Below are 8,568 nucleotides of genomic sequence, written 5' to 3'. Positions count from 1 at the left end.
AACCACTTTGGCGTGGGCAAATCTACCATGGGGGTTGCTGTGATCCAAGTAGCCAACGCAATCGTTGAGCTACTGCTCTCAAAGGTAGTGACCCTGGGAAACGTCCAGGTCATCATAGATGGCTTCGCCGCGATGGGATTCCCAAACTGCGGTGGGGCTATAGATGGGACTCACATCCCTATCCTGGGACCGACCAACCAGGCCAGCCAGTATATTAACCGAAAGGGCTACTTTTCAATGGTGCTGCAAGCAGTGGTGGACCATAGGGGACGTTTTACTAACATCAACGTCGGGTGGCCGGGCAAGGTTCATGACGAGCGTGTTTTCAGGAACTCTGGTCTCTTTAGATGCCTGCAGGAAGGTAGTTTCTTCCCGGACCACAAAATAAGTGTTGGGGATGTGGAGATGCCTATAGTGATCCTCGGGGACCCAGCCTACCCGCTAATGCCCTGGCTCATGAAGCCCTATACAGGCACCTTGGACAGTGACAAGGAGCTCTTCAACTACCGGCTGAGCAAGTGCAGAATGGTGGTGGAGTGTGCTTTCGGACGTCTCAAGGGGAGATGGCGAAGCTTACTGACTCGCTCGGATCTCAGCGAAAGCAATATCCCCATTGTTATTGCTGCTTGCTGTGTGCTCCACAATCTCTGTGAGAGCAAGGGGGAGACTTTTATGGCGGGATGGGAGGTTGAGGCAAATCGCCTGGCTGCTGATTACGCTCAGCCAGACACCCGTGCAATTAGAAGAGCCCAGCGGGAAGCGCTGTGCATCCGGGAGGCTTTGAAAGCTAGGTTCCTCAGGGAGCGGGGTAACCTGTGACTGTTCAGTTTCTTTACAGAGAAGCTGAACCTGCCCCTGCTGCAGTTACTGTTGACTTTCTTCTGCGGTGACATACCCCGTTCACCACGTTTCCCCCCTTCCAACACACGTTTAAAAATAAAGTTAATGGAATATTTTTAATTAGCAATGTTTTCTTTACTAATGAATTCGCGTTAAAGGGTTGAAACAGGGATGCAGACTGTGGTGGGTAGGGTGTGCAGTGATGTACAGACCGCTTCTACACTCGAGGAATGACAGGCTTCTGCCCCTAGAGCAGTCTGCACTGCCGGACTGGTTGTTTCAATGGAGACTGCCATCCCTCCTTTTCGGGACTCTGTGTGCGGGGGCTATGTGGCCTAGTGGCGGGGGAGGACTGGGGGCAGGACGTTCACAGGTGGGTGTGAAGGAAGGGGTGAGGGGTGCAGGCTCTGGGCTGGGGTGGGGGCGTAGGAAGGGGTGAGGGGTGTGTGGGAAGGGGGAGGAGGTGTAGGGGGATGAGGGCTCTGGCTGGGGCTGAGGGTTTGGGGCATTGGAGAGGCTCAGGGCTATGGTGGAAGGGCAGGGTAAGGGCAGCCTGCCTTGCCATTTTTGTATGGCAGGTGCTAGGACCCTGGGGCACCGGACAGCATTTCTGCGGGGAGCCGCTCTACTGTCAGGCAGGTACGGAGCGCGGCGGGGCGGGGGGGAGACCCGTGGGGGCCAGGGCCCGATCTAGGCAGGAGCGGGGGAGAGACCCAGCTCCAAATATAGCTGGAGCAGGGCACCTTCCGCCGATGCACAGAACATGAAAAACACCTCCCAGACTGACCAGGGTGCCTAGTGACTGCACTGTGTGTGTGACCTGCTGTAGATCCTGCCCCCGTGTATGTATCCAGGTAATGGTGACCGTCCTATGCAATTACCAAACCCCTCCCCCCCCTTCACACAAAGTCTTCTGTAAAGAAACATGACGGAAACAGTAATGAACAGCAAACTCATTTTTAATAATCAACTACACAGTGAGGGAACGAAACTGGGATTTGGGCTTGGGTGATGCAGGAAGGGAAGGACTTCTCAAAATTTAGCGAATGAGAGCTTTTTGGTACTTGAGCACTCTGCTGGGGTGGAGGGACAGTTTTCACGGCCCCTGGCGCACCTCCTTCTTGTTATTTTGGGTGAGGGGGGTATGGGACTTTGTGGCGGGGGAGGGCGGTTGCAGATACACTGCAGGGGGGCTCTGTCCTCCTGCCTCCGGTCCTGCAGAACATCCACAAGGCGCCTGAGCGTGTCCGTTTGCTCCCTCATTAGTCCAAGCAGCGTTTGAGTCGCCTGTTGGTCCTCCAGACGCCATCTGTCCTCCCGTTCGCTGTGTGAGCGCTGCTGCTGGGAGAGGTTCTCCCTCCACTGGCTCTGCTGGGCCGCTTCGGCTCGGGAGCAGCCTATAAGTTCTGCAAACATCTCGTCCCGTATCTTTTTCTTGCGCCGCCTAATCTGCGCCAGCCTCTCTGAGGGGCATGCTGGAGCAGGTCGGGATACAGGTGCAGCTGTGTGATGGGAAAAAGGGATTGACTTCCTTATAAAGATACATTTCCGCAAAGAGGAAACATAGTCTAGTCAGTCTCTGTGAACAAGACCATGCACAGCACTCACTCAGGGAAAGTTCGAATTTTCGGAATTCGCTTTCATTGCCTGGGGGATTGCACTGCAGACCAGACAAGCGGGGCGGGACAGCAGAATCCGTGGAGCAGCCAGGCATGGTAAGCCAAAAACTTTTGGCTGCTTAAAAGTCAATGTATACCACTGTCCTCTTGCTACAGGCAATCCTGAAAGCATAAACTCTGCCGCTGTTGCACCCCCTCACGTCTGTTCCCTGGGAAAGATCCCTGTATGATGCCACTCTGCAGCCTCCACCACGTGGCTGTAAAGTGACGCTCATTGTTATGCAAAGGAACAGTGAAGCACTCCCAATACTAATAGTACACAAATTACTGTAATTAAATGCAGGAGTCTCCGAGCGAGATCACCCTGAGGAGGGTCACTGAGGCAGATAGAGAGCGCATGCTGCATGAAAGCCAGCACAAACCAGGGGCCTATGTGGCCATGCTCGTGGAGGCAATGCTCCCGGAGTACCTGATGATAGCCTGGCGCGGAAAAGTGTGCTACCACGGAGCACCCAATAAGGCAGCTCTCCCCAAGAACCTCATGCGGAGGCTTTTCGATTACCTCCAGGAGAGCTTCGTGGAGATCTCCCAAGAGGATTTCTGTTCCATCCCCATATATATTGACCTTCTTTTCGCATAGTTAATATTCCTGTTCTCTTAGAAAAAATGTTTGCATGTTTAAAGCACTTACCGACTGATCCTTCCCCTGATTCAGGGTCTGGGGTAATGGCTGGGGAGGGTTGGTAGGGGATCTCAGTGAGGGTGATGAAGAGATCCTGGCTGTTGGGGAAATCAGCGTTGTAAGCGCTGTCGACTGCCTCGTCCTCCTCATCTTCCCCATCCGCGAACATCTCCGAGGAACAGTCCGTTGACAATATCCCATCCTCAGAGTTCACGCACACTGGTGGGGCAGTGGTGGCAGACCCACCGAGAATGACATGCAGTGCCTCGTAGAACCGGCATGTCTGGGGCTGGGCTCCGGAGCGTCCGTTTGCCGCTCTGATTTTTTGGTAGCCTTGTCTCAGCTCCTTGACTTTCACGCGGCACTGCGTTGTATCCCGGCTGTATCCTCTGAGTGCCATTGCTTTGGAGACCTTCTCGTAGGTCTTTGCATTCCGTTTGTTGGAGCGCAGCTCCGAAAGCACAGACTCATCGCCCCACACAGCAATGAGATCCAAGACTTCCTGGTCAGTCCATGCTGGGGCCCTCTTTCTATTCTGGGATTGCATGGACTCCTCTGCTGGAGAGCTCTGCATCGCTGCCAGTGCTGCTGAGCTCGCCACAACGTCCACACAGGAAATGAGATTCAAACTGGCCGGACAGGAAAAGGAATTCAAATTTCCACAGGGCTTTTCCTGTGTGGCTGGTCAGAGCATCCAAGCTCGGACTGCTGTCAAGAGCGTCAACAGAGTGGTGCACTGTGGGATAGCTCCCGGAGCTACTAAGGTCAATTTGCATCCACACCTAGCCTAATTCGACATGGCCATGTCGAATTTAGCGCTACTTCCCTCATCGGGGAGGAGTACAGAAATCGAACTAAAGAGCCCTCTATGTCGAATTAAATGGCTTCCTGGTGTGGACGGGTGCACGGTTAATTCAAATTAATGCTGCTAAATTCGAATTAAAGTCCTAGTGTGGACCAGGCCAAAGAGAAAAATAATGTAATTTACCAGAGGTAACTCATGTAATCTGACACACACAGGCACTGGCTTCCTCCAGGCCCCAGGGTGCTCAATCCCCTGCTCTCCCCCCACGCCACCTCCTTCCTCCAGAGCCCCACCCCTGGCCCACCTCTTCCCCTCCTGCTCTGCTCCCACCCCACCTCTTCTTGCCCAGTTCTGCCCCCTACTGTGAGTGTGCCCTGTCCCCATTCCTCCCTCCCTCCCCCCTCCAGGAGAAATGCCTCCTGCATACTGCAAAATAGCTGATCATGGCAGGCTGGAGGCACTGGGAGGGAGGGAGGGGAGTTGATTGGCGCAGCTGCCACTGGACAAGAGGCACTGGTGTGGGAAGGGGGAGCTGGCTGCCAGCTGGCTACTAAGCACCCACTAATATTTTTCCATGGGTGCTCAAGTCCTGGAGCACCCACGGAGTTGGTGCCTATGATCTGACAGATTTCTTTGGAAAAAAACCAAACAAACCAACACAGCAATTCTGAAAAAAAAAAACCCATCAGAACTTAACTAGGCTAATCAGCATTTACAGATTTTCATGGATAATGCTGCCAGAGTGACACACTATAAGGTAACATACAGTAGCAAGATGTCAAGTAGCAAGATGCCATTAATTCAGATGTGTTAATGAATATAAGAGATCGGTTAATGCGTTTTTTTCCCCATGTTCATGGAAAGTGGGGATAACTGTCCCTGACAAAATGCTATCTAAGGGCTTGTCTTCACTACCAGAGAGATTAACGCTGCTACAATAGATGCAACGGGTGTCGATTTATCAGGTCTAGTGAAGACCCACTAAATGGATGGCAGGGCACTCTCTGGTTGACTCCTGTATTCCAGCTCCCCGAGAAGAGCAAAGTAAGTTGACGGGAGAGTGTTTCCTATCAACGTAGTGCAGTGAAGACACTGAGGTAAATAAATCGACCTAACCTATGTCGATTCCAGCTACTTTATTCATGTAGCTAGAGTAGCATAACTTAGGTCGAATTATCCCGCTAGCGAAGACAAGCCCTAAGAATAAGGTAGTTAAATAGGAACTGTTTCTGAACCTATTGAAGTTAATGACAATATTCTTAATGAGTGCAAAATCAAGGCAATAACTGGTAAATAGGACACAAAAATGGACTGAAATTTTAGAAATAGAACTGTGCAGACCTTCTGTTTACAAAGCCAACCACCATATAACATTCTATGTTTTGTAACAAACTTGGAGTCCTGGCCCAGTTTGTCCAAAGGTAGGCTACAGTGTGCAAACCTTCAGAGCAAACCTGGTTCTGTTCACAGATAACGCCAAAACTATACAAATGTGTCATTTCCCATAGATTTGACACAAGAACTGATGAAAGAGCATTGTTTTGACTGAGTTTCATTTGAAGATATTGGTGCACTCAAGCCCACACCGACCAACTCTCAAGTGTTATGCTTTGGGTGGGGCATCCCACATCTGACCCTGGTTTTTAAAGTTGCCCTGTGGTCCTGCATTGCCATTGCAAAGTCCAGGTGATACCACTATAACAGACACCACTACAAAAGGGGGTGGGTCAGGCAGGAGAGTTAACAAGCCTCGGCATGTCCACACAAGACACCTCACAGCTGGGAATAATGGCGATCAATCTATCGGATAGCGTGAGTGTGTGTGTGGGGGGGAGGGGGGGAATAACTAACTAATAACCCCTCCTCCTTCAGGGATATGGGATGATACATCCTAAGCATTTGGCATCCTGGCAGGATCATCATAGCTTCATTCAGGGAGGGTTCACATTTATGTGTGCTGTACTGAGTGGCAACTGTCACAGTATGAGCAGAGTGCTTAGCAGCAGCAGAGCTCAGAGGCTGGAGGTGGTTGCAGCAGAAATGGCACAACAGAAGATACCTCTGTATTCGTGCCTAATGATTCCCAAGTGTTCTCTTCAGACACTTGTTTCTTGGGCTTTAGCAAAGGGATTTAAAAGGAATTATAATCATTGTTTAGTTTCATTATAACAAGTCCTATGCTATTTGAATGTTTGTACATTCTGTCACAGTTCAGGGCAACTGTACCTGTATTCTCTCTTCAGGGTCTAGCAAGACACCCACTCTAAGCTCCAGGCTCCTCAGCCATCACCTCTCTTGGGTGGAGACATACATCTCTCTCCTTCCTGACTGGGGTATTTCCAGGCTGTTCAGTTCACTGACTATTCTGTGATATCCCTGGCAAAAGAAGGGACTGCCTAAACTTTTCTCCTCAGGTACCACAGAGAGTGTAATTGCTCAGGGTTTTAAGTTACCACACACCGCTATTTATAAGCAATCACATTTTTTGTTAAGGTAAAAGCATTACAGAGAAAACATATTAAAACCCATAAACGAACCTACACACATGGTAAGAAGCTTAACAGAAGTCACCCCTCTTCCCCAACTCTAACAGGAGATCTGGTCAGTGATTGCTCCTTCAAGCCCCACACAGGTTTTATAATGTGGTCAAAAGTTCATCACAGCATCATCTCAGAACAAACACTCAATTCATGGGAGCTCGGCAGGCCAAAGACTTCAACCTTTCCCTTTCCCCTGCCCAAGGTCCTGTCCATTTGCTGGATCAGAAAGAAAGCCCTGAGTCAGTTTTAACTCAGGCTATTTAACCGGAAGTGCTTTGTTTATCTGTTGATTCATGAAGAATTGAATTTAAACCAGTATATGTGAGCCTGTATCCCTGTGGACATAGCTCTCTGGAGGTATTATAACATTCATTAATTTGCCTCACCACTGCCCACTGTCCTTAGTTACTGAAGGACTGTGGTCCCCCTTCCCCATGGAAATACATACAGTCCCTCAAGAGTACATAAATATTTGCATTTTAATACCATACATTCCTAAAAAATCAGTAATACTTAGCTTAAGTTCAATAAGGTTTATCTAGGATATTATCATATCTGTCAGACATATATTTTTTTAATAAAACAGTGTGTTCAATTTTTTTTAAAAAAGGTTTACCACATTGTGTGCCTCATTTCAAGGTGTGTTGTCCCGCATTATCCCTCATTTTGAGGGTAACTTTCTCTAATTTCAGATTCTGGTGTTTGAGAGGTAAACTCAAGCCTTAAAGCAAAATTCAGGATAATTTTTCATTTTTTTCTGTCTGAATCTATGTGAATGACAGAATTCAGAATTGCAAAAAGGAAGATGTTGGAGATGGAGGAATTTGAATGCATGACTTGACATCATAGATGGGCAAACCAGTTGTGAAACGTCTGAACTAGCCTAGATCTGTTGTCTCCAATTTATCCAAACCAAAGACAACGACATCTTTTCTAGTGGAACATAAACTTCTTAACAATATTTCATACTAAGCACTCTGCAAATGTTTTCATTAGTGCTAATTAGAAACAGAATCTTCTGATCCACAGGAAATTCTGAAATTAAAAAATATACATTGTTCCACATCAAAGTGAAAAGCCAAAATTTCAAAATTTCCTTTGGAATGTACATTAAAAATATTTGGATTCAGAACCATGGAAGAATTTTGTGTCACTAATTTCAAATGGTATTAATTTGATAACAATGATTGATTTTGTTTTGACTTTTATAGTATATTAAAATATTAAGTATAATATTAAAATTAATACTATAATACAATGTACAAGTCAAAGTAAAATGAATCTACATTATCCAAATGAAACATTTTGACATTATCTAAGTGAAACAACTAAGTCAACATAAAGTGGTTTGACTTTTTCCAATCATACATTTTGTCAAAGTTATGTTCCTGCAAAATGTTTTGGTTTTGACAAAATTGCACCCCAACCCAATCTTTCCCTTATCACCTGTTGCCTCTTTTCCCCCACAGTTCTTCCCAATGTGTGCTGGGTACATGGTGGCTGATGTAGGACTGGTATGGTTCTTGCCTTGTATGTAAGTGTCAGGGGCAGCTCTAGACATTTCGCCACCCCAAGCGTGGCGGCATGCCGCAGGGGGCGCTCTGCCAGTCACCGGTCCCGCGGCTCCGGTGGACCTCCCACAGGCATGCCTGCAGAGGGTCCGCTGGTCCCGGGGCGTCGGTGGAGCCGCGGGACCAGCGGACCCTCCGCAGGCATGCCACCAAAGGCGACCGGCAGAGCACCCCCCACGGCATGCCGCTCCAAGCACATGCTTGGCGTGCTGGGGCCTGGAGCCGCCCCTGGTAAGTGTAGCTGACTTCAGTTATGAAGTACATGGTTATGTGGAATTATATCGTACAACAAACTGACATGAAGTGACATACTGTGATTCCACGTGGCATAACATGATTCAACATAACATGACACACCATAACTCCAAAATTGGGAAGAGATCAAATTTGCTTTCAGATTTAATATTATTCTGCCTCCAAATAGCCTGTACATAGCCTGAGTGTTGTGCAGATGTCAAGCAGACTGAGAATGTGTGAGAAGTGCATCATTTGAGGTAAGGACTGTTTGGAA

The 8,568-nt window shown here is 48.3% G+C and overlaps 1 long non-coding RNA gene across 1 annotated transcript in view; it reads left to right on the top strand.

Moving 5' to 3' along the window:
• The first annotated feature begins 6,226 nt into the window (after positions 1 to 6,226).
• The window catches only part of LOC123363394, a 7,697-nt gene continuing 5,355 nt past the window's right edge, over positions 6,227 to 8,568 (top strand). Inside the window, exon 1 of the long non-coding RNA XR_006576741.1 lies at positions 6,227 to 6,360. This is a non-coding gene — a long non-coding RNA (uncharacterized LOC123363394). The remainder of the gene's footprint in view (positions 6,361 to 8,568) is intronic.

This window comes from Mauremys mutica, chromosome 2, assembly GCF_020497125.1.
Source record: "Mauremys mutica isolate MM-2020 ecotype Southern chromosome 2, ASM2049712v1, whole genome shotgun sequence".
Classification (NCBI taxonomy): Eukaryota; Metazoa; Chordata; order Testudines; family Geoemydidae; genus Mauremys; species Mauremys mutica.
This window is presented reverse-complemented; position numbering and strand designations above follow the sequence as displayed.